The sequence below is a fragment of the Lynx rufus genome, unplaced genomic scaffold, assembly GCF_022079265.1.
Source record: "Lynx rufus isolate CCGP_SWC_20201006 ecotype Redwood Valley unplaced genomic scaffold, mLynRuf1.p SCAF_26, whole genome shotgun sequence".
Taxonomy (NCBI): Eukaryota; Metazoa; Chordata; class Mammalia; order Carnivora; family Felidae; genus Lynx; species Lynx rufus.
Genome location: NW_025814841.1, coordinates 16,023,791 through 16,050,923, shown reverse-complemented (window position 1 = coordinate 16,050,923; position 27,133 = coordinate 16,023,791).

Here is a 27,133-nt window from a genome sequence, read left to right as displayed (position 1 = left end):
CATGATGGGCACTGAGTAATTTATAGAATTGTTGAGTCATTATTTTGTACATCCGAAACTAATATGACACCATATGTTAACTATACTGGAAATAAAATTAAAACCTTAATTTAAAAAATACAAGTTTTCCCAGCAGAATTCTGCAAAGGCCTTGCCATCAAAATAGGCAGAAGCCGGCTGGAGGAAGTGAGCCGTGGCCAGGAGGGAAGCTAACTTGTGAAGCCAAGCTGGTCCCTGTGCTGTCTAACACTGATGCTGACACATGGCCCAGGCTGCGTACGGTCACTTTTCAGGTAAGATTCTCTCAAAAAAGGATCTCACGATTCTCTCTGGTGCAGAGAATTAGGACCTTGTCACAGGCAAAGGAGAGCCGCATGTCCTCAACATAGACCATACTCACATCTTAAAGGAAAGCCCACCACCACTGGAGTCAGAGCTGATTTAATCTAAACGTGAGCTTCTAGGGATGCCTAGCTGGCTCAGTTGAGAGCCTGACTTCAGCTTGGGTCATGATCTCACTGTGGGTTTGTGGGTTCGAGCCACTGTGCTTGGAGCTTGCTTGGGATTCTGTGTCTCCTTCTCTCTTTGCCCCTCCCCTGCTCATGCACTCGCCCTCTCTCTCTCGCTCTCTCTCAAAAATAAACATTAAAAATAAATTAAAAATAAAACAAATAAACTTGAGCTTCTAGCCAAGCAAACAAGAATTCTTACTGTCTCCAGCCACCAATAATGTTCAAATTAAGATCTCACTTACAAATATGGCCAAACAACCAAGAATAATCAAACAACAAGGAAGCTGGCAAGGAAAGCACTGAACCCAATAAGCAGAAATAACCCCTGAGAAAACACAATATAGGCCAGAGAATAAAATGCTAAAATAGTCATGTTTGATATTTTCAGAAAGATTCTAGAGAGTTCTGAGTCTATAATAAAAGGAAGTACAGAGAGCTACTAAACATTTAGGAAGGTGCTTAAGATTATCCAAACATTCAAAATAAGAAAATGAGGAGAAAAAGGGGAAGCAGTGATCACTCTGAGGCAGCATGACCTTATGAACACAAGTGCTGGCTCAATTTCTTCATTTCCTTCTTTGCGAGGTCATCAGACTGGTAGATCAGGGAATGCCAGGGGCATGGGGTGTCTGTCTGGAATCTAGCAGGCCATTAAATTGTTTCATGATAGGGGCACGTGGGTGGCTCAGTCGGTTGAGCGTCCGACTTCAGCTCAGGTCATGATCTCTCGGTCTCTGAGTTCGAGCCCCACGTCAGGCTCTGGGCTGATGGCTCAGAGCCTGGAGCCTGCCTCCGATTCTCTGTCTCCCTCTCTCTCTGCCCCTCCCCCGCTCATGTGTGCGCTCTCTCTCTCTCTCTCTCTCTGTGTCAAAAATAAATAAACATTAAAAAAAATTAATTGTTTCATGATACAATACCCTGACAACAAATTATGTCCTACCAGTGACTGATAAAACAAGCTGATAGAACTTTATAACACCTATTTTTTTTTATTTTTTTATGTTTATTTATTTTTGAGAGAGAGTCAGAGACAGAACACAAGCGAGGGAGGGGCAGAGAGAGAGGAAGACAGAATCCAAAGCAGGCTCCAGGCTCTGAGCTGTCAGCACAGGCGCAACGCGGGGCTCAAACCCACACACCGTGAGATCATGACCTGAGCCGAAGTCAGACGCTTAACCGACCAAGCTACTCAAGGCACCACTCACCTATTTTTTAAATCTCTCATTGATCTGTATTTTTCTCCAGATAGTAAACTTCTTAAGATAAGAAGGGTGGCTCAGTCAGGTGCCAACTTCAGCTCAGGTCATGATCTCACATTTCATGGTTCAAGTCCCATGTCAGGCTCTGTGCTGACAGCTGGGAGCATGGAACCTGCTTTGGATTCTGTCTCCCTCTCTCTCTGCCCCTTCCCACTCACATTCTGTCTCTCTCTCTCTCTCTCTCTCTCTCTCTCTTTCTCTCTCAAAAATAAATAAACATTAAAAAAAAAGAAACCATTTTTCTTTATTACATTCAGCCTATCTCCATTGTCGAAGAGATATTTACCAAATGACAGATTATCAATAAATATTTATTGATTGATAATTAAATTTAATATTAATTATCACAAAGCCTCAGCTTAAAAGTATGTATGAGGAGAAAGGGGAAGAGCTAGTTTCTCCGTTCATTTGGAAACAAAGTAGGGCTTTTAGCTGATTGCTTACTTAATGTCAACATTGTGGCATGGCTGACAAGAGAAGCATAAATAAAAGGCTACAGTAATGAACAAATAGTGAGGAACAGAAGAGTTGTGGCAGATTGTAGTTTGCAAAGATGACCACAACAATATCTCTCTCACCCCACGTGTATTTACAATGTGACTTTGACTTTTGACACTGCATCCATTGAATGCTACGGATTATGTTCCCTCCCCTTGAAACTTAGCGTGTTCGTTACTATGGCAGAAGTGCCACCACAGGACTTTCTGGGCTTAGTCTTAAAAGACAATATAGCTTCTGGGGCACCTGGATGGCTCAGTTGGTTGAACCTCCAACTTTGGCTCAGGTCACGATCTCATGGTCCATGAGTTCGAGCCCCACGTCAGGCTCTGTGCTGACAGCTCAAAGCCTGAAACCTGTTTCAGATTCTGTGTCTCTGTCTCTCTCTGCCTCTCCCCTGCTTGTGTTCTGTCTCCTCTCTCAAAAATAAATAAACATTTTAAAAAATTTAAAGACAATACAGCTTCTGCTTCGTTCTCTTGGGACATTTGCTCATAAAACCCGAGAGCTGGACAGCTCCAGCAGAGGTCTGAACTGCCAGACATGAGTGAATAAGCTTTCAGATGATTCTAGCCTTAGGCATCAAGTCATTTCAGCCTTCCTATCTTCCCAGCTGAGGTCTCATATTGTAAAGAAGAGAAAAGCCATCTGTTTAAGAAAAACTCAATTTTCCTCCTTCTTTGTAGGGTAAACCCAGTTCTTTCTTATGATGTTTCTTTTCTGTATCTCTCTTCTAACACAGAGAATGCTTCTCTTCTGGGTCACCAAATACATGTAGGTTTTTCCTCATGCCAAGCAATTATCTGTGACTGGATGTGTTCACCAACCTGGAAGGTCCCTGAACATCCCACTATTGGGATTTTGTGGAGGTTTCCTCATGTAGGCATGATCAATTATAAATTCCATTTCTAGACCCTTTCCCTTCTTGGGAGGTGGAGGATAGGGCTGAAAATTCCAAGCTTTTAATAATGGCTTGGACTTTCTTGTGACCAGCCCCTATTCAGGAGCCCACCCAGAACCACCTCATTAGAGCAAGAAATGCTACTTATGTTCTTATCACTTAGGGATTTACAACATTTTAGAAGTTCTGTCAGGGACTGGGGCAAAGACAACCATAAGAATAAGAGATACTCCTAGTATTGTTATTACAAAAGAAATTATAAGGGCTTTAGGAGCTCTTTCTCTCTCTCTCTCTCTGTGTGTGTGTGTGTGTGTATATACATACATACACACATGTGTGTGTGTCCTCATTGTTCCGTTCTTAGTTCCCTTGGTTTTAACTTCTGATGATGTCCAGAATTCTATCTTCAGCTCTGGTCTCTATCTTGAGCTCCAGACTTATATATTTGAATAGTTACCTGCTCTCTTCAATTGGATATCCCATAGGCACCCCAAACTGCTAGTGACTGGTGCTAATACCTACACATCCAATCCAGAACCAGCAACCTAGAAATCAATTGGAGATTTCTCTCTCACTCCTCACCTCCCACCACTGAACAACCCCTGCCTCCACAGCAGGAGAGGCCACTGAGCCTGCCTCCTGTTATCTGAATCAATCCCTTTTTCTCCAATTCATCACCATTCCCTGGTTCATGTCATCATCACTGCCTCCTTGGGTTCCTTGATCTTCCTTCCTGCCACCACATGACCTCAAATTTATACTAGGCGATGCTGTTATGTTGTTTCATAATATACAAATATGATTATGTTACCATCTTGCTGCAAATCCTTCACTTCCGAATAAAGCCAAAGATTCTAATCATTGCCAAATAAATGGTGGGGAGGTACAGAACAACATACACAGTATGATGTCACTTCTATATCTCTATCCTTGTACTCATATGTTTATGTACATAGAGAAAGATACTGGATGTTCAGTGAAATGTCATAGTTGTAATCTCAGAGTGAGAGAGAGTAGTGCAGGGGGTTTTTAGTTTCTTCTTTGTACTTTTATGAATTGTTATCATATATATATATATATGATATATGATATCTTTTTTTTTATATGAAGTTTATTGACAAATTGGTTTCCATACAACACCCAGTGCTCATCCCAAAAGGTGCCCTCCTCAATACCCATCACCCACCCGCCCCTCCCTCCCACCCCTCATCAACCCTCAGTTTGTTCTCAGTTTTTAACAGTCTCTTATGCTTTGGCTCTCTCCCACTCTAACGTCCTTTTTTTTTTTTTTTTTTTTTCCCTTCCCCTCCCCCATGGGTTCCTGTTAAGTTTCTCAGGATCCACATAAGAGTGAAACCATATGGTATCTGTCTTTCTCTGTATGGCTTATTTCACTTAGCGTCACACTCTCCAGTTCCATCCACGTTGCTACAAAAGGCCATATTTCATTTTTTCTCATTGCCACGTAGTATTCCATTGTGTATATAAACCACAATTTCTTTATCCATTCATCAGTTGATGGACATTTAGGCTCTTTCCATAATTTGGCTATTGTTGAGAGTGCTGCTATGAACATTGGGGTACAAGTGCCCCTATGCATCAGTACTCCTGTATCCCTTGGGTAGATTCCTAGCAGTGCTATTGCTGGGTCATAGGGTAGGTCTATTTTTAATTTTCTGAGGAACCTCCACACTGCTTTCCAGAGCGGCTGCACCAATTTGCATTCCCACCAACAGTGCAAGAGGGTTCCCGTTTCTCCACATCCTCTCCAGCATCTATAGTCTCCTGATTTGTTCATTTTGGCCACTCTGACTGGCGTGAGGTGATACCTGAGTGTGGTTTTGATTTGTATTTCCCTGATAAGGAGTGACGCTGAACATCTTTTCATGTGCCTGTTGGCCATCTGGATGTCTTCTTTAGAGAAGTGTCTATTCATGTTTTCTGCCCATTTCTTCACTGGGTTATTTGTCTTTCGGGTGTGGAGTTTGGTGAGCTCTTTATAGATTTTAGATACTAGCCCTTTGTCCGATATGTCATTTGCAAATATCTTTTCCCATTCTGTTGGTTGCCTTTTAGTTTTGTTGGTTGTTTCCTTTGCTGTGCAGAAGCTTTTTATCTTCATAAGGTCCCAGTAGTTCACTTTTGCTTTTAATTCCCTTGCCTTTGGGGATGTGTCGAGTAAGAGATTGCTACGGCTGAGGTCAGAGAGGTCTTTTCCTGCTTTCTCCTCTAAGGTTCTGATGGTTTCCTGTCTCACATTTAGGTCCTTTATCCATTTTGAGTTTATTTTTGTAAATGGTGTGAGAAAGTGGTCTAGTTTCAACCTTCTGCATGTTGCTGTCCAGTTCTCCCAGCACCATTTGTAAAAGAGGCTGTCTTTTTTCCATTGGATGTTCTTTCCTGCTTTGTCAAAGATGAGTTGGCCATATGTTTGTGGGTCTAGTTCTGGGGTTTCTATTCTATTCCATTGGTCTGTGTGTCTGTTTTTGTGCCAATACCATGCTGTCTTGATGATGACAGCTTTGTAGTAGAGGCTGAAGTCTGGGATTGTGATGCCTCCTGCTTTGGTCTTCTTCTTCAAAATTCCTTTGGCTATTCGGGGCCTTTTGTGGTTCCATATGAATTTTAGGATTGCTTGTTCTAGTTTCGAGAAGAATGCTGGTGCAATTTTGATTGGGATTGCATTGAATGTGTAGATAGCTTTGGGTAGTATTGACATTTTGACAATATTTATTCTTCCAATCCATGAGCAGGATCATATGGTTCTTCTCTTTTTTTTTGTTAATGTGATGTATCACGTTGATTGATTTGCGAATGTTGAACCAGCCCTGCATCCCAGGAATGAATCCCACTTGATCATGGTGAATAATTGTTTTTATATGCTGTTGAATTCGATTTGCTAGTATCTTATTGAGAATTTTTGCATCCATATTCATCAGGGATATTGGCCTGTAGTTCTCTTTTTTTACTGGGTCTCTGTCTGGTTTAGGAATCAAAGTAATACTGGCTTCATAGAATGAGTCTGGAAGTTTTCCTTCCCTTTCTATTTCTTGGAATAGCTTGAGAAGGATAGGTATTATCTCTGCTTTAAACGTCTGTTGAACTCCCCTGGGAAGCCATCTGGTCCTGGACTCTTATTTGTTGGGAGATTTTTGATAACCGATTCAATTTCTTCGCTGGTTATGGGTCTGTTCAAGCTTTCTATTTCCTCCTGATTGAGTTTTGGAAGAGTGTGGGTGTTCAGGAATTTGTCCATTTCTTCCAGGTTGTCCAATTTGTTGGCATATAATTTTTCATAGTATTCCCTGATAATTGTTTGTATCTCTGAGGGATTGGTTGTAATCATTCCATTTTCATTCATGATTTTATCTATTTGGGTCATCTCCCTTTTCTTTTTGAGAAGCCTGGCTAGAGGTTTGTCAATTTTGTTTATTTTTTCAAAAAACCAACTCTTGGTTTCGTTGATCTGCTCTACCGTTTTTTTAGATTCTATATTGTTTATTTCTGCTCTGATCTTTATTATTTCTCTTCTTCTGCTGGGTTTAGGCTGCCTTTGCTGTTCTGCTTCTATTTCCTTTAGGTGTGCTGTTAGATTTTGTATTTGGGATTTTTCTTGTTTCTTGAGATAGGCCTGGATTGCAATGTATTTTCCTCTCAGGACTGCCTTCGCTGCGTCCCAAAGCGTTTGGATTGTTGTATTTTCATTTTCGTTTGTTTCCATATATTTTTTGATTTCTTCTCTAATTGCCTGGTTGACCCACTCATTCGTTAGTAGGGTGTTCTTTAACCTCCATGCTTTTGGAGGTTTTCCAGACTTTTTCCTGTGGTTGATTTCAAGCTTCATAGCATTGTGGTCTGAAAGTATGCATGGTATAATTTCAATTCTTGTAAACTTATGAAGGGCTGTTTTGTGACCCAGTATATGATCTATCTTGGAGAATGTTCCATGTGCACTCGAGAAGAAAGTATATTCTGTTCCTTTGGGATGCAGAGTTCTAAATATATCTGTCAAGTCCATCTGATCCAGTGTCTCATTCAGGGCCCTTGTTTCTTTATTGACCGTGTGTCTAGATGATCTATCCATTTCTGTAAGTGGGGTGTTAAAGTCCCCAGCAATTACCACATTCTTATCAATAAGGTTGCTTCTGTTTATGAGTAATTGTTTTATATATTTGGGGGCTCTGGTATTCGGCGCCTAGACATTTATAATTGTTAGCTCTTCCTGATGGATAGACCCTGTAACTATTATATAATGTCCTTCTTCATCTCTTGTTACAGCCTTTAATTTAAAGTCTAGTTTGTCTGATATAAGTATGGCTACTCCAGCTTTCTTCTGGCTTCCAGTAGCATGATAAATAGTTCTCCATCCCCTCACTCTGAATCTAAAGGTGTCCTCAGGTCTAAAATGAGTCTCTTGTAGACAGCAAATAGATGGGTCTTGTTTTTTTTATCCATTCTGATACCCTATGTCTTTTGGTTGGCGCATTTAATCCATTTACATTCAGTGTTATTATAGAAAGATACGGGTTTAGAGTCATTGTGATGTCTGTATGTTTTATGCTTGTAGTGATGTCTCTGGTACTTTGTCTCCCAGGGTCCCCCTTAGGATCTCTTGTAGGGCTGGTTTAGTGGTGACAAATTCCTTCAGTTTTTGTTTGTTTGGGAAGACCTTTATCTCTCCTTCTATTCTAAATGACAGACTTGCTGGATAAAGGATTCTTGGCTGCATATTTTTGCTGTCTAGCACCCTGAAAATCTCGTGCCAATTCTTTCTGGCCTGCCAAGTTTCAAAAGAGAGATCAGTCACGAGTCTTATAGGTCTCCCTTTATATGTGAGGGCACGTTTACCCCTTGCTGCTTTCAGAATTTTCTCTTTATCCTTGTATTTTGCCAGTTTCACTATGATATGTCGTGCAGAAGATCGATTCAAGTTACGTCTGAAGGGAGTTCTCTGTGCCTCTTGGATTTCAATGCCTTTTTCCTTCCCCAGTTCAGGGAAGTTCTCAGCTATTATTTCTTCAAGTACCCCTTCAGCACCTTTCCCTCTCTCTTCCTCCTCTGGGATACCAATTATGCGTATATTATTTCTTTTTAGTGTATCACTTAGTTCTCTAATTTCCCCCTCATACTCCTGGATTTTTTTCTCTCTCTTTTTCTCAGCTTCCTCTTTTTCCATAACTTTATCTTCTAGTTCACCTATTCTCTCCTCTGCCTCTTCCATCCGAGCCGTGGTGGTTTGCATTTTCTTTTCCATTTCCTTTAAAGCGTTTTTCAGCTCCTCGTGACTGTTCCTTAGTCCCCTGATGTCTGTAGCAAGAGATTCTCTGCTGTCCTGTATGCTGTTTTCCAGCCCAGCGATTAATTTTATGACTATTATTCTAAATTCACTTTCTGTTATATTATTTAAATCCTTTTTGATCAGCTCATTAGCTGTTGTTATTTCCTGGAGATTCTTCTGAGGGGAATTCTTCCGCTTGGTCATTTTGGATAGTCCCTGGTGTGGTGAGGGCCTGCAGGGCACTTCCCCTGTGCTGTGGTGAATAACTGGAGTTGGTGGGCGGGGCCGCAGTCCGACCTGATGTCTGCCCCCAGCCCACCGCTGGGGCCACAGTCAGACTGGTGTGTGCCTTCTCTTCCCCTCTCCTAGGGGCGGGATTCACTGTGGGGTGGCGTGGCCCGTCTGGGCTACTTGCACACTGCCAGGCTTGTGATGCTGGGGATCTGGCGTATTAGCTGGGGTGGGAAGGCAAGGTGCATGGCGGCAGGGGGGGCAGGCTTAGCTCGCTTCTCCTTAGGTGATCCACTTCAGGAGGGGCCCTGTGGCAGCCGGAGGGAGTCAGATCGCTGCCGGAGGTTTGGCTCCGCAGAAGCACAGAGTTGGGTGTTCGCGCGGAGCGAGCAATTTCCCTGGCCGGAGCCGGTTCCCTTTGGGATTTTGGCTGGGGGATGGGCGGGGGAGATGGCGCTGGCGAGCGCCTTTGTTCCCCGCCAAACTGAGCTCTGTCGTCTGGGGGCTCCGCAGCTCACTCTCCCTTTGTCCTCCAGCCTTCCCGCTTTCCGAGCAGAGCTGTTAACTTATGACCTCCCAGACGCTAAGTCGCGCTTGCTGTCGGAACACAGTCCGTCAGGCCCCTCCGCTTTTGCAAGCCGGACTCGGGGGCTCTGCTTGGCCGGCGAGCCGCCCCTCCGCCCCGGCTCCCTCCCGCCAGTCCGTGGAGCGCGCACCGCCTCGCCGCCCTTCCTACCCTCTTCCGTGGGCCTCTCGTCTGCACTTGGGTCCGGTGACTCTGTTCTGCTAATCCTCTGGCGGTTTTCTGGGTTATTTAGGCAGGTGTAGGTGGAATCTAAGTGATCAGCAGGACGTGCGGTGAGCCCAGCGTCCTCCTACGCCGCCATCTTCCCAGAATCTCTGATATATGATATCTGATATATATATAATATCAGAATCCTTTTCAAAAAATAAACACATCTCACTTTTACAGAAACAATAAAATGTTTAAAATATTAAATAAAGAGACTCTTCATTATCTGGCCTTCACTTATTCAGCTTTCTCATTTCTCTTCTCTCTTCTAGTCCTTCCCTTGGCCCCTGCTTCATACTATGTTGGTTCCTTCTGTTCACTCAGCAAACCATGGTCTTTCAAGCATTCATACATCCGGTTTCCTCTGCCCAGAAGGCACTTTCCTCCCTCTTTGCCTGTCTGATATCTACTCATTTATCAGGATCAGGTCAGATATTGACTCTTACAGGAGGCTTTTCCTAACCAATGCTTTCGCCAAGCTCCTGTGTTGACTTCTACTAACACTTACCACACTGCCTTGTATTATCTTTGGCCTCCATCTTTGTAATGAGTGAATCCAACCCCTGGTATCCACAGATCCCTTACGAGGATGACACAATGAAATTGTTCCATACAATGTTTCCCAAGGAAATCAGTGAAGCACTGTTTAGGGAGATAAGAGCTGAAGGGCGAAGGTTTTGGTATTTCACTCGCTGGGTTCAAATTTCCAGTTTTGCCATTTGCCAGCTGTGGAAGTCTAGACAAGTTACTTAACTTGTACCTTAACTGTACCTTAGTCGCCATATCTATAAAGTGAAAATAATGCTAACCACATCATTGGGTTGTGAAGATTAAGTAATGTCAAGTGTAAAAAAGTTTCACATAGGGTAAGAATTTTATTGGGGCGCCTGGGTGGCGCAGTCGGTTAAGCGTCCGACTTCAGCCAGGTCACGATCTCGCGGTCCGTGAGTTCGAGCCCCGCGTCGGGCTCTGGGCTGATGGCTCAGAGCCTGGAGCCTGTTTCCGATTCTATGTCTCCCTCTCTCTCTGCCCCTCCCCCGTTCATGCTCTGTCTCTCTCTGTCCCAAAAATAAAAATAAAAAAAAAAGAATTTTATTATTAATTATTATTAATATATTATTATTTATTTATTATAATAAAGGCTGTGTTCTTTATAATTGTATCTCCGGAATCTTGAATGTAATAGGTGTTTCATGGTTTGACAAATAGCTATATGAGCTCATATATTCTTGAATGTTCTGAGAAATATTTCCCCTTTATTTAATAATTACTTCATGACTATTTTCTCCCTGGAATCAATCCTCCCCTAAGAGCAGCATGACAGAGTCTGCAATACTGGAAAACCCTCATATCTTTCCAGAGCTTGTACGATGCCCAGATAACCACACCCGGCTTTGAGAACGGCTGATTGTGCATTTCCCTGTCTTTCCTCCAGAAGATCCTTTGCTTCCACCGTTTCTGATGTGTATTATATTTTTCTGAATTTGAACATGTCTCTCTTCCTTCCTATGTCTTTCCTCCTCTGCCCATACTCTGCATCTTTGATGAGAGATGTTGAATAATAGCAAAAAGAGTCACACAGGAAGGTGTGGAGACATCCAATCCAGCCTTGGGTTTCTGAGATAAGACCTGCCTTAGATCATTCAAAGGGAATCAGTGATTCACATAGAGTCCCAATGAAAGGATTCCATTCAGGGACCCACTGGGACCTTCAGAAGTTAAATATGCTTCTCCAGTTCTCAATCCTGGTCACTTAAAGCCCATTTGAAAAATAATTTTATTGAATTTGTAGGAAAGATGAAATGAGATGATAGATGTGGAAGCTCTTTTGAAAAGTTAAAATGCGAGACATTGGGGCAGTTAAGTGTCAGACTTTGGTTCAAGTCACAATCACGGTTTGTGAGTTTGAGCCCCACATCAGGCTCTCTGCTGTCAGCTCGAAGCCTGCTTTGGATTCTCTGTCCCACTCTCTCTCTGCCCCTCTCTTGCTCACTTAAAAAAAAAATTTAAGTTAAAATGCATAGATGATCATGTGAAATTTTGAGGATAAATTATCCTGTTTGTGTCTTCAGGTAATCAAAATTGGCGATTTTAACCAATATTAATTTGAAATGCCAAATGTTCCTAAATTAAACACAAGAAAATCTACAGATAAGTTTTTTTGTGTGTCATATTCTTAGAAGTATCAGGGCCTATTAATTTTGACAAAATCAGAAACTTGGGAAATATTTTGATGGTAACCAGGCAACCTCTGGTGAGTAGTAAGCTTGGCATCCTTTCCCACAATAGGAGTCACCATGAAAGTGAGACAGCTGGATTCTTTCTGCTTGCCACTCAGAGGCAAGTCCGTAAGTGTGGTCTTCCTGAGACACCCCAGTATCACACAAGTGCATCACAATATTTTCAAGTTGGCTGCTGAGAGATGCATATAGTGTACTTTATGCTCCAGAGTAACTTTCCTGAGCTAAATGTCTACTGAGGAAACGGTGTTTTAGCTAATCTGTAAGGATAGTGACAGAGAAGATTGAGGTACAGGCAGTCCAGAAGGAAGGAAGGAAGGAAGGAAGGAAGGAAGGAAGGAAGGAAGGAAGGAAGGAAGGAGAGAGGGAGGGAAGAAAGAAGGAAGGGTTAAAGAAGAGATAAGGGTATGTCTGAGGACAGTGAATAAACCAGTTTGGCAGCAGTAAAGAATCTGTATTCAAAATAGTGGAGTGTTCTTGGGGCTCCTGGCTGGCTCAGTCGGTTGAGGGTCAAACTTCAGCTCGGGTTGTGATCTCACAGTTCGTGGGTTCGAGCCCCACATCAGGCTCTCTGCTGTCTGTATACAGCCGGCTTTGGATCCTCTGACCCTCTCTCACTCTGCCCCTCCCCTACCTGTTCTCTCCCTCTCTCTATCTCTGTCTCAAACATAAACAAACATTAAAAAAAAGAGTGGAGTGTTTGTTTATAAAAGGGAGTCTCGGAAAGATGGTTGAGAGATTTTAGCCACGTGCAAAAGAATTTAGACTCCATGGAGTCAATAGGATCAGGTAGGAAAGAAAGTTCGGTTTTTGTCTTATTACTGAGGACACTCTCACAAACCTTTCTTGAAACAGAAAAAGTACTGTTCAGGAAAGCCTGCTGCTGAGAGACCTATGTAAAATAACCAGCTCAGGAATTGGCTTCTGCCTTCTTCTTCAGACAGCGTATCACCTCGCTGGGGTTTTGTTGCATGTGAGGGGCTTATTTAGTCTTGGGAAGTAGGTACTGTTATTATTTATCTTCATTTTTCAGACAAAGTGTACCAACTTGCCCCAGATCACCCAGCCAGCAAGGGTCACAGCCAGGACATGAACCCAGCAGTGTGACTCTGGATCCCTAGCTCCTGTCACTGCTGACTCTTCCTTCAGGCCTCGTAAGTAGGGCAAGATGGGGCTTTTCAAATGTCATTCTGGTGCTAAGATGGGGGAAGATAGGAGGGGAACAGCAAGTGTCCAATAGATGTTTCTGTTCTAGTAACTATTTTAGGTTGCAATTTTCTTATATTGAATCATGAACGCAAGATTTGAGAATAGATGATATGTAAGATGAGTGGTTTGGGTGTAGAAAATCAAAACTCACAACCAGTACCATGTTGGCCTCTTTGGACTTTTGAAAACACATTAAAAAGGGGCACCTGGGTGGCTCAGTCGGTTAAGCATTTGACTTCGGCTCGGGTCATGATCTCACAGCTGGTGGGTTTGAGCCCAGTGTAGGGCTCTGTGCTTCAGATCCTCTATCCCCCTCCCTGTCTGCCCCTGCAAGGCTTGTGCTCTTTCTCTCTCTCTCAAAAATGAAAAGGGGCGCCTGGGTGGCTCAGTTGGTTGAGTGTCCGACTTCAGCTCAGGTCATGATCTCGCAGTCTGTGAGTTCAAGTCCCGCATAGGGCCCTGTGCTGACAGCTCAGAGCCTGGAGCCTGCTTCAGATTCTGTGTCTCCCTCTCTCTCTGCCCCTCCCCCACTCATGCTCTGTCTCTCTCACTCTCAAAAAATGAATAAATGTTAAAAAAATTTTTTGAAAAAAAAAATGAATGAACATTAAAAAAAAATTTTTTTTAAACACATTCAAAAGGCATAAATAAGCAAATAGTCTCTCCTTTGCTGTCCTGCCCCTGCTCCCTTCGGTATATTCGATAAACTTTTATCTCCTTTGTTCTGCCTTGGGTGAATTCTTTCACCACCCATGCCACTGGCCTCCACCCAATCCGGTTGCCCCACATTTGGTGGCCCGTACATGGAGGCTTTGCCAGCCTGGGGCTCTTCTCAGGTTCTCTGGGATTTTCTCGGGACTTTCCCTCAGTGCACCGACTCTAGTAGTCCTTGGGGAACTGATGACCTCTAGGGGAGGTTACTCCTTGGTGAGGATCTTAAGCCCCAAAAGGAGCCAGTAGGACTCTTCTTGCCCCAAATGGTGAGGGATTTCCCCTCTTGCCCTTCAAAGGGATCCTTCTCTCCCTCTCCTTTCTCTTCTCAGCCCTTTGGTGGTTTAGCTAGTACTCCTCAGACAACTGAAGGTCTCTGGCCAGGATGACTCCTTCATGTGATCTAAAGGTCTGAAGGCCAACAGGTTGGACTGCCTGCACCTGTGAAGGGAAGGACCCCTTTTCTCTCCACTCCCACTCTGTCTATGGATCATCTGGGGCAAATCTGCACATGCCACAGGCTCACTTGGGACCCTTTCCTAATGCTAGCTGACTCTCAGCTACCTTGCTTCTTTCAGGCCCCTCCTTTTCCTTTGTTCCTGTGCATCCAGCCGCCATCTTGATCTGCAGGCAAAACATGTTCCTATGTGTCTGAGTGAATCCAACAATTCTATATCCGAATGGTGGTTCAACAAGGATCCCAGCCCATACCATCAGATGGTCCCCTCCCCCCTAAATCCCACAGACCTGGCCACCAAGGAATTTCACTCAAGATGCCTATCATCACATTAATACAATATCATGCTCTGGTCTAAAACTGCACAAACCCCCTGATGGACTGACCAGTTTAGGTAGGAACAGGGTGCCCCCTCCTTTCCAGCATGAAGCAGTTACAGAAGATGAGACCTCTGTCTAAATGCCAAAGACTTGTCATTATTGATATGTGTGTGGGGGCAGGGGGATGTAGAGACCTCTTTTAGGCAACAGGCCTGAGCAATGCAAACTCGAGTAAGGTAAAAGCACCCATAGCCACCATAGCCACCACAGCCACCACCACTGGCCTGAATGCAAACAGGCTCATTTGGCAGCCCTCCTCAAAATAACCATGGGCCCTAAATGACCAATGGGCTACTCACCACCAGGCACAGCTACCAAAAAGGGAAATTCCGTGTGTTCCCATACCTCCTCACTTCCCCCTTAACTGTAGCCCCTCGTCACCACTGCATCCGGGCAGACAGTCTCTCCTTTGCTGTCCTGCTCACTGCTCCCTTGCAGTGTTTTCAATCAATTATATATCTTTTTAAAGAAAAGGTATGAACATAGCCCTAATGGTTCATCAATAAGACATGCTTACAAGATCTCTGTTTTTCCTATAGTGGTAGCAGTTATTCCCTCCATATCCAGGGAGTAACCCACATCTTACTCTCAACATGCAAATGAAGGAGACCCCTATTTGTTGGACATCAAGGAGAGTATATTGAAATAGAACTGGTGTGTGTGTGTGTGTGTGTGTGTTGTTGGTGTGTGTGTGTGTGTGTGTGTTGTGTGTGTGTGTGTTGTGTGTGTGTGTGTTGTTGCAGGGAGAAGGGGTGTCTTATACGAACACAGTATTCTGGAATATTCTCTTATTTACCCTATGCTATAATCACACGAGACATTTTCAGTTGTAATTTCCATTTTTAGTGATGTTTTCGAATTATAGTTTATTAAATGTTTCTTCACAAAATTCTGACTCAAGAAATACGTTGTAGGGGGCACTTGGGGGGCTCAGTTGGTTAGACATCTGACTCTTGATTTCGAATCAGGTCAGGATTTCACTGTTCCTGAGATCCAGCCCCACATTAGGCTCTGTGCTGACAGTGTGGAGCCTGCTTGGGATTCTCTCTTTCGCTCCCATTCTCTCTGCCCCTCTCCTGCTCGCACACACTCTCTCTCCCTCAAAATAAATAAATAAACATTAAAAAAGGCAATATGTTGTATAAAATTAAGCGGAATGGAAAGTAACTAAATTTAATGGAATTAAAAATAATTGACTCATACTGTGAAATATGTACAATATCCAAGTTCTTAAATGCCGCTGTATCGTGACACTAGAGGGAGCTCGGCATTTAATTTGTATTCTGAGTCCAGCACCCTGGCAGTCACATCACGAGGCAGCTTGCATCCTGTTGGGCTGTGTGTAAAAGGGCTTCCAAACAAACCAATGTCATTATTTTTCCTAGTAAAGAAAAGTGATTGAAAGCGTTAGCTCTCCTGCTTTTCATGGTATTTGGAGCAAGGAGAAATGCCTGTGTCCCTGTGGCACCACTGTCAAAATAACACATACACTTCTTTGAATGCCCCCTCTGAAGTGACTCATGCTCTTTGCAACCGTCCAAAAAGGAATGGATGAGTGAAGACCGGAACACAAGGCATGAAGTGTGCTGCAGCCTACTGTCTCAGGACGAGGGTCTAGAATGGTCAGTAACAAGATGTGAGCCTCCATGAAGCTCCACCTTGAAATCCCCAGTATTATAATGTATCAACTGCTCATAAATACACCTCTTGTGATAGATGCATTTTTTAAAAAACAAGAGAGACCTCAATTTTGTCACCACTGTTCATGGCCAAAGCCACTGAACTTTGGACTCAAGCTGTTTAAAAAAAAAAAAGATTAGATGAGACTTTTAGAACACAGTAAACATTCACCAAGTCCTGCAGCTGAGGGCTTTTGAACAAAAATAAAAGATAATTCTGGGTCTCAGAGAAATAATTGGATGAGACTCGTAAAAAAGAATGAAAAGGATAAAGGGGCACCTGGGTGGCTCAGTCGGTTAAGTGTCGGACTTCGGCTCAGGTCATGATTTCACGGTGTGTGAGTTTGAATCTCACATCAGGCTCCAGACTAGTGGTATAGGGCCTGCTTTGGATTTTCTCTCTCCCCCCGCCCCTCTCTGCCCCCTCCCCACTTGCTCCCTCACTTTCTCTCTCTCTCAAAATAAATACATAAACTTAAAAAAAAAATGAAAAGTATATTAACATCACATGTCTTTTCTCACAAGCCTGATTTGTAGTGAGGAATTAAAACATAATGAAAACAAGGGTTCCAGTGTTCCTTTCTGCTTTCCAAGCGGGAGCCAGTAAATAAGAGCCTTAAGTTTCTCAGGACATGGTTATTTGCATGTCCTGGGGGAAAAGCTAAAGTTCATAAAGTCACAGACCCTTCAGTTTGGAAGGAACTCAGAAGCCATTGTCTATCTCTTACCCACACGGGAAACGTCCTGCGGCCTCTAGGCTGCGCGGTGCTCAGGTGCACGGAGGAGATTCCCACCGCCTGCTAAGGCAGCTTCGTCTATCGGATAGCTCCAATTCTGCCAAAGAATCTATCTTCAGAACTTCATCTTTCTGCTATATAACATTGTACTTTATTCTCATCCTGCCCTTTGGCTGAAAGTCAAAAGTCTTCTTTCTTGGTTCTCAGGAAAGGCATTGTGGACATTTTGTCCTTCCTCCTTTCCCAGCCCCACCCCCTCCCCCAACCAAAGCTTCTCATAGCCAGCCAAGAGAGTACCGGCTCGTTTGCAACACTTTTAATTAAAATACACTTTTCTCATTCTTCCCTTGGGATAAAACTTTGTAGAGAAATTAGAAAATTCAGACTTCCCAAACGAAGAAAAATGACATTACTGCTCATAATTTATTTTTCTATGTCATTGTATACCTCTTTGTTAAATATGTTTGCAAAAATAGAGGATCATCCGTTTTGTTAAAAAAAGTTTTGTTTTCATGTAACCAACCAATAAGTCATCTATAGCAACATTTTTAAAGTTGAATAGTACTCCACTGTGTTCTTGTAGCATATTTATTTAAATAATCCACTATTATTGGATATTGAGGCAGTCTTGCATTTTGGCTATTAGAAAACTCACTAAAAATTCTTGCAGATGCATTTGTGGCAAGACACTTGTGTTATTTTCTTATGTTTGAGTTTCTTAGTATTTTGGAAGTTAAGATCTTTTCATCTTTTTAAAAGTGACTTGTTTCAAAAGTAAAATATGTTTACCTCCTCAATAACTTCTTATGAAACATTGTCCAAGTCTATCATCACCTTTGCCAATCTTAAAATTGAGAAATTTACATTAAATTTAAATTAAAATTTTTAAAAATTGAGGAATTTATTTCTGTCTGAACACTTTTTCTGAAAAGCCGTCCCCTTCCCCCAACATCATTTTTCTAAGTTTTCTGAGCCCCCAGTCTAGGTTAGGTCTCTGTTATAATGTCTCATTGTACTTTTTACTTGTCCTTCCTAGTACTTTTCATGATTGTAATTACATGGTTCACTGTATGATGGTTTGTTTAACTCTGTTGGCCTGTGAAAAGCACAAGGACAGAAATCCAGTCTGCTATTTCCGCACAGCGTCTCCAGTGACTCACACAGTACCTAGCAAAAACAGGTCCTCGAAACCCTTCTTGAATAAATGGAGTCACAAATTTTCAGTGACTGGGTTAACAAAGTTCACCATCTCAGGTAGACAAGAAATGTGATTTAATATTCTGTCTTCTGAGTCCTTATTCTACAGGGCTGGCAGAAGACTTAACCCCGGTCATATTGACAGGTTTCTACATCTTGCCCGCCTCACACCCTACTGATCCATAGACACTGGGTCCACACAGGGCAAAGTTATTGAGAGAGGAACTGCTTGTTGGTCCACATGTTACCTGTCCACTGTTCTTTCTGCATGGCCTCACTAGGTCTAAGGCTCTTTCCAGCTTATGTGACATGTCTGGGACATGTGAACCTTCTCAGAAGGCTCCCTGCACAACGGTCTGCACCCCCAAATCAATTTCTCAAACAAAATATGTATAAGGATCACTTGAGGGCTGTTGTTAAAATGCAGGTCCCCAGGCTCCAATCCCCAAAATCCCAGCAGGTCTGGGTGGAGCATAGGAATCTGTCCTTTTTAACAAGAGCCACCCACCCAAAGTGACATATCACCTTGGTAGATCACAAGTTGAGACACATTAATAAAGGATTTTTTAAAAAATACTTGTAGATAGGGGCGCCTGGGTGGCTCAGTCGGCTAAGCGTCTGACTTCAGCTCAGGTCATGATCTCACAGTCTGTGAGTTCAAGCCCCTTTGCTGACAGCTCAGAGCCTGCAGCCTGTTTCAGATTCTGTGTCTCCCTCTGTTGGGGGTATAGCTCAGGGGTAGAGCATTTGACTGCAGATTCTGTGTCTCCCTCTCTCTCTGACCTCCCCCGTTCATGCTCTGTCTCTCTCTGTCACAAAAATAAATAAACGTTAAAAAAAATACTTGTAGATATATCATTTCATCCCCTCAGTTATATTTTAAAGTAAGGAGGACTCGTATTGTCTTCATCTTATAGATCAGGAAACTGAGTGTTTAAAACATGACAGGGGCATCCCAGATCTTTTCTACAGGCTGGCCCTTTAACTATCAGAGAGATTGAGTTTATCTTATACAGAAAACATGTAGATGTTTATGCACTAAACTGTATATACCTTGAGGACAGCAAGTCTTATCCATTTTCCTATTTCTAGTACTTAGCCAAGTACAATAAATATTTAATGAAAGAACTAATTTTTGAATATCTAATATTTCAAACAAAGCATCCTTTGAAACATTTTTAGTTTTTCTCAATCAACAAAAGTTCCAGAAAAAAAAAAACAACACAAAAACAAAAAACCCTTCAAGCTACAGTTTTCACAAAATATAAACCTTTCTTTGTTTCTTAATAGCTGAGCTAAAGGTAACTTTCTCACAGTTGGGGAAAGATCGTGAGGTCACACAATGCCACCTGGAATGGAATGGCCACTTGTTGCTTGTTCATGGAACTGATGAGGCCAACAATCCTTTGTTTCTGGTATAATCAGACTCTGAAGTTCGTCCAGGCCTCTAGGTCCAGGCTGCCCATGCTGGCTGCCTCACTTCCAGATAACCGACCTCGCTTCTGCTGACTCATAAAGACAACTCCCAGAGTCACACAGGGCCCCTATTCAGATGGAACCAGTTTCTTAACCTTTTTTTTTTTTTTTGCGTGGGAAGGGGAGACATAAAACCCTTTGAAATAAAAGGGACTCCTTTGAATCTTGCAAATAATGTCAATGGACACCTTAAACAAGATTTTTGAACCATTTTGCAAAACCAAATATTTTCTGATTACTCATAAAATATTTTCTCCTGGAAATAATTTGCGTAAGGGTATAGCTCTAAGTGGTTTATCTAGTAAACTGAGAGACAGCAAAGTGATTTTGATGCTTATTATGACCCCCAACATAGTTTATTCAGCAGCAGCTTGTTCAAGGCTATTTTTTCATTCTACAGTGGAATGTTTGGGGAAAGCTTGTATTTCCATCAAAGGTAAACACAGAAATCATATGGAAGGAAATTTGGTCTGGAAGTTTGTATAGTGACAGTACTTAATGCGAAGAAAACTGCTCAATATAATTCTGTTTTCACTGACAGCGGAGCTTGGCAATATATCACAAATTAAAACTTGAGGTGTAATGTGTAAAATGTTAATTATCAAGGGGTTACAGTCTCTTCTCACACATTTAAAGTTAACAATACATATCAAAGTATGAAATAAGAAGAGCCTCTCTCCAGCTACTCCTAGAATCAAGAAGATGCCCTGACCAGTGTTTTTGACTTTACAGTATCTGCAACTACAAATAGCATAGACTGTCCGCAAGCACTTTCTTGGCAAAACCAGTTTGGAAACTTTTATCTTACCGGTAAGACATGTTTCTCTTTTGTAATACAGCACCCTGTGATGATTCACAAGGACAGAAAGAATTGTGCCCTGTATGAAATTTCTAGGTCAGAGGTGGAATAACATAGGAATATCAACTAATGAGACTATAAAGATAAGATATTTTATCAAGCTGTTGTTGAGTCTGATTGTAGTGATCCAACAAAAGGACTGCTGTTTTCTCTGATAAATATTTTCATTTTATCCATTTTACAATCAGGGAAACCAAGTTTTGGGGAATTTAAATAACTTCTCCTAACCAGCAGTGAGAAAACAAAGTCTGCCATATGACTCCATATCCCAATACCACACTAACCCCAACACACTTTCTTTAACTGAAACGTATGTGAAAAATACTATGGTTTAGCTAATTCGGGTACTCTGGGAAGCAACATTAGTGTGAGTAATACAGAGTGAGAATAAAAGACAAATTTTCTTAAGCTTTGGAATAAGTTCCTATACCTATGTCTGGACATGGGTGTTGTTAATATTCTGAGATTTGATAAAACTGTCTTGTTCTCCAAAGCCAGGATAGATAATTTGCTATCTTGATTTTGAAACAAACATCATACCTCCTTCCCTTTCAATGACTTTTGGATTGGAATTCCAGAAAATGTAGTTACAGGGATAAAAGAACAGATTTGGAGGCACGTGAGTGGCTCAGTAGTTAAGCGTCCAACTCTTGATTTCAGCTCAGGTCATGATCTCACAGTCTTGAGATTGTGCCCCGTGTAGGGTTCTGCACTGAGTGTGGAGCCTATTTGGGATTCTCTCTCTCCCTCTCTCTTTCTCCGTCCCTTGCCTGCTACTGCTCTTTCTCTCTCTCTCAAAATAAATATATATTAAAAAAAAAAAAGATTTAAAACTAGGATTATCTGAAATACCTGGTCGCTTTTTTTGTAACATATAACTTAGGGGTATAAACAGGAAAGGTGATCATGTTAACAGGTGATCAGATTAAAACTGACTATTAAAACTGACCAGATGAAAGTATCATAGGAGAGTTAAAGGCAAGATTTATTTGGTATAAGTCTGTATTGTTCATGCATTCATGACTAGAGGACGAGGCAGGTGATATTTCAGCAACAGCATACCTTGCTATTTCAAGATCACCGAGGAGACAGAAAAATGCTTGCATCTAAAATGCAGCTGAACTAATTAATTTGCAATGGTGCTTTCACACTGAAATGTTATATTCTAAGTTTCTAAAAGAATTACTTTGTTGTCAGCTAAAGATTTTGGAAAGGAACACACATATTAAACATTCTGATAAATATTTTCCTTTACAGGGTTTTTAAATCACTAAAATGCCTGCAGCTGTGGTAACAAGGAAAGTCTAAACAGCAAGAACTGTTTTATGTAATATGGGGTTGTGATTTTCATTAAATAATAATAAAACATTAAATAATATTAAACCAACTATAAAAGTAGTGTATATTTTTGGAAAATTTAAAAAGAAATTTCAGGGGCACCTGGGTGGCTTAGTCAGCATCCAACTTCGGCTCAGGTCATAATCTCGCAGTTCGTGAGTTCAAGCTCCGTGTCAGGATCTGTGCTGACAGCTCAGAGCCTGGAGCCTGCTTCAGATTCTGTGTCTCCTTCTCTCTCTGCCCCACCCCCTACTTGTCTCTCTCTGTCCCTCAAAAATAAATAAACATTAAAAAAAATTTTTTAAAGATGTTTAAAAAAAGAAATTTTAAAAAGAAAATTTTAAAGTTCAATATACCGAAAAGTAAACAGCAAAGACAAATCTCAAACCATCTAAGAATAGAAATAATGATAATGCTTTTTAAAGTTTTTATTTGAATACTAACATTTTAATGTATTTTCTTCCTATCATTTTTCTAAACATTCTTCTAAACATTTGGGGCGTTTTAAAAACATATATAATTGAAATACACTCTGCGTGAATTTATCATATCTTATTTAACTACTACTTTGTAGTCAGAGAATATTTTAATTTTTATGATTATAAATAACATTGTTGTGAACATCATTTTTCTTTTTTTTTAAACATTTTTAACATTTATTTGTTTTTGAGAGAGAGAAAGAGAGAGTGATTGGGGGAGGAGCAGAGGGAGGGAGACAGAGAATGTGAAGTAGGCTCTGCACTCAGAGCACAGATGTGGGGCTCGAACTCACAAACCATGAGATCATGACCTGAGCTGAAATTGAGAGTTGGAGGCTTAACCAACTGAGCCACCCAGGTGCCCTGTGAACATCTTTGAATACAGACTTTTCTGCATTTATTGTTATTTATGCAAGATAGATTCCTAGCAAAAGAATTGTTGCTAGCAATTGGATCAAAAGTTAATCAAAAGTTAATTTCATTTAATATATAATCAAATATAATTCATCATTGCAAATAATATTTTATTGGCTCTATGATGCATTTTAATATCTCTGAAATCAGAAGGCAACATAAAATCCATGGTGTCAACATCATGGTTTTCCAAGCCCAGACCTGGCTGTCATTTCCTGTGTATGTGTGAATGTAGTGGTTATACCTGGTGGCGACAGCTGGAGCTCTGTGACCCTCCCCAACTCAGTCAACAAACCTGGTTGAGACCATATGAAGAAGAAATGAGCCCTGGTTATTCTCCAAACACTTTCCCTTGACACCCATTCCCAGGTGAGGAAAGCACATGTCTCAAAACTTACAAAACAGTTTTTAGCCCCTTCGAGCTCACTTTGAAGGAAGGTCATTAACATCTCACCCTTGATAGCACAGAGGACAAAATTATGCAGAAAAACATGTACACAAACAACATCAAATGCAAGAGTGACACAGAAGAGTTGAATTCCAAATTTAAAGAAGTTGGCTTATATTTTTCTTTTCTATACATGACCTACAATTATAAATAACACAATTTCGTGCCTAAAAACGTCTAAACTCGTTAAGTATAAAATCATTGTTATACATGAAAGAAATCATTGGATCTGCCGTTGTATATGGCAGGCTTTATTTCTTTCCTTGTGATAAAACAAAGTTGTATCTTAAGATACATCTTCAGGGGCGCCTGGGTGGCGCAGTCGGTTAAACGTCCGACTTCAGCCAGGTCACGATCTCGCGGTCCGTGAGTTCGAGCCCCGCGTCGGACTCTGGGCTGATGGCTCAGAGGCTGGAGCCTGTTTCCGATTCTGTGTCTCCCTCTCTCTCTGCCCCTCCCCCGTTCATGCTCTGTCTCTCTCTGTCCCAAAAATAAATAAACGTTGAAAGAAAAAAAAAAAATTAAAAAAAAAAAAAAAGATACATCTTCAATGCACCAGGACACTTGTATTGCCAAATTAGTTTTCATAGGTGTTATATCAATTTACAAGCCAGCAGTTTATTACGGTGGGAAAATAGCTTAAAAGTTTTAAGTTCTATTAAATACAGAATATGTTAGAATATAATTAGAGTAGTGCAGCATATAAAAAAATTATGAAAGGCTACTTAAAAGATAAATTTTCACACATTTTTCACCTTGTGTGAAACAATAAATAATTGGTGATGATAATGCACTTATTGCTGTAGCAGCAATTTTAAAATATAATATTATTAAGGTAATATTAAACATTAAATGTTTAAATGTGAAACTATTCTTCTTTTCAGAAAAAAAAATTAAAGGAAAACTTATAACAGATTTACCTTTAACTCCTTCACAACTAATATATGTTATTTTCCTAAAATGTGTCTCTTCATTTTATTTTTAAAAAATTTTAATGTTTATATTTGAGAGAGAGAGAGAGAGAGAGAGAGAGAGATTGCATGCCCAGGGGAGGGACAGAGAAAGACAGAGACGTAATCTGAAGCAGGCTCCAGGCTCTGAGCTGTCAGCACAGAGCCTGACACAGGACTCAAACCCACAAACCATGATTTCATGACCTGAGCTGAAGTCGGATGCTCAACCGACGGAGCCACCCAGGCGCCCCTTAAAACTGTGTATCTTTAAGTGTCAGAACAATAACAGTTGGGTTCAAATCAAGATGAAACAGTATCTGGAAGTTCAGGAGACCAAGATAATAAAAATGCACAACAAAATAATTTCTCTTATTGAGCATCTACAGAACCAGGCCAACTACATGCACCACAGCAAACAGGAATTCCATGCAGTAGGTATTATTATCCCTAGTAAACAGAGAAAGAAACTGAGCCTCAGACCAGGTGTTTAGTGTGACTGGTGGTCAGTGAGAATTATTTTGAAGCCCATGATTTATACCATTGTTTTCTCAATTTATAATAAAGTATTAAGTCTTCTCTAAAGCCAAGCAAAGTTCCAATCACTGCCTTCATAGGCTTAAGACCTAAACAAAATATTTGCAACATGCGAGACCCATGATTTATATCCTTTATAAACAAATTACTCCCATAGACAATGTAATTAAAAAAAAAAAAAAGATAGTTACAGATAGGACCAATGCAGGGCAAGAACTTTCTCCATTATCCTCTTAGCATCGCAAGCTGGGCCTAAGAATTTTATTGGTATAAGACAGATTAACAGGAGAAAAGGATACAAATTCATGTAATTTTTTTGTGTGTATATGGGAGCCTTCACAAGGGATTGAAGACCCAGAGAAATAACCAGAGAAGGGAGCTTTGATATGCCTTAGACAAAGCAACAACATACTTGTGAAGAATTGACAAGACAAAGGAATGTAGGGTAGGGATAGTAAATGGTGAGGAATTAACCAGGAAGATAAGGATTCATTTAACAAGGTTTGTTTGTACAGATTTCTTGGCTCCAGATTCCCCATCTATGATAAAAAGAATGTCTTCCTTCTTTCTGGTAAAGGGAGGGTACTTTTCACATGGGAGTTTTATCTCCTGCTTTCAGGGGGAAAAATGTGGGTCAGAGCATCCTTCTTGTACCTCCTGTTTCTAAGATGTCTTGAATTTAAAATATTCAATATGCCAAAGTGGCAAATTCTGGGGTGAGAGATTCTGTTCTCCTTTACCAGGCAAGTCTAGGAACATAAATGCAAATGGCTAATAAACATAGTTTAAAATACTTAACCTTACTAATAAATGGGGATGTGAAAATTAAGGTAAGATATCAATTTTCCTTATCAGGCAAAAATTCAAAATATCACAGTGAAGAAAAGGATACTCTCATATACTATTTTTAGGAGTGTAAAATAGTACCTATCAAAAAAAAAAGTCAAAATACACATATCTTTTGCCTCAGTAAGTGCATTTCTTATTATCCCTTAAGCAGAAACGTTCACATAAAATGGGCAAGGATATCTGTTCAAGACTATTCTTAGTAGCATTTTTGAAATTATTAAGAATTAGAATAAATTTATTATTTTTTTATTTTTTTAATGTTTATTTATTTTTGAGAGAGAGAGAGAAAGAGTGTGAGCAAGTGAGGGGCAGAGAAAGAGAGAAAGATATAGAATCTGAAGCAGGCTCCAGGCTCTGAGAGCCTGACACAGGGCTCGAACCCACGAGCTGAGAGATCATGACCTGAGCTGAAGTAGGACACTCAACTGACAGAGCCACCCAGGCGCCCCAAGAATTAGAATAAATTTAAAGTTAATCAGTGGAGGACCGGTTTAAAAAGCTGTGGTACATTCTTTCACTAGAATAAAATTTAGGCTTAAAATAATGAAGCAAGTGTATAAGCAGTTGAAAGGTACACGTGATATGTCACTGAATAAAAAAGCAAGTTTCAGAATAATATGTTAGTCATGATACAATTTGGTTAAAAATAGATATGTATATCTTCATTTGCATAAAGAAAGGTGTAATAGGATAAAAATTGAAAAAAATGGTTACTTCTAAGGAAAGAGGGCTGTAGGAAAAAGTAGATAAGGAAGAAACATTAAATTTTGTAAGATTTGATAATTTTTCATTACTTCCAACTTTTTAAATGAAAATATGTTGTAAGTCAAAAGACGGAAACATTTTAAGAAGTGAGAGCAACACATTCCTCAAGCAGTGTTGCCTGGATAGACTTGAGAAAATCTCAAAGGGAAAGTCAAAGTCAAACAGAGCTGGAAACCACTCAGTCCAATTGTTTCTCGAATTGCTTCCAACCCTAAAAACTGAAAAGTGCAACATTTTGTTTGCTTGATTTGTTTTTCATTTGAATTATTAAAGTGCAATTTACAGGGCACCTGGGTGGCTCAGTTGGTTAAGTGTCCCACTTTGGCTCAGGTCATGATCTCATGGTTCCTGAGTTCAAGCCCCGCATCGAGCTCTGTGCTGACAGTTCAGAGCCTAGAGCTTGCTTCAGACTCTCTCTCTGCCCCTCCCCTGCTCACCCTCTGTCTCTGTTTGTCTGTCTCGCTCTCTCAAAAATAAATAAAATTAAAAATATATATATATAAAAATAAGACTGCTAAAGGACAGATTGTTCATCTGTATTAAAAAAATAATAAAACAAAACAAAAAAACACTTCATTATAGAAATTTCCAAACACACCCCAAAATAAAATGATATAATGAATCCTCATTATCCAGCTTCAACAATTACTAATATTTTGCCAATTTTATTTCATTTATTCCCCCCGATTCTTTTTTTTTTTTTTTTTTTTTTTTGGCTAGCATATGATGGCAAATCTCAGACATCATATTATCTTATACTAAATCATACATATATAAAGTGGATAATGGTAGATAGTATGACAGCTCTTTTTTATTTTTTAATTTAATTTTTTAAGTAGGTTCCATACCCAGCATGGAGCCCAACATGGGGCCCAAACTCACCAACAACTCTGAGATCAAGACCTGAGCTGATATCAAGACATCGACACTTAACTG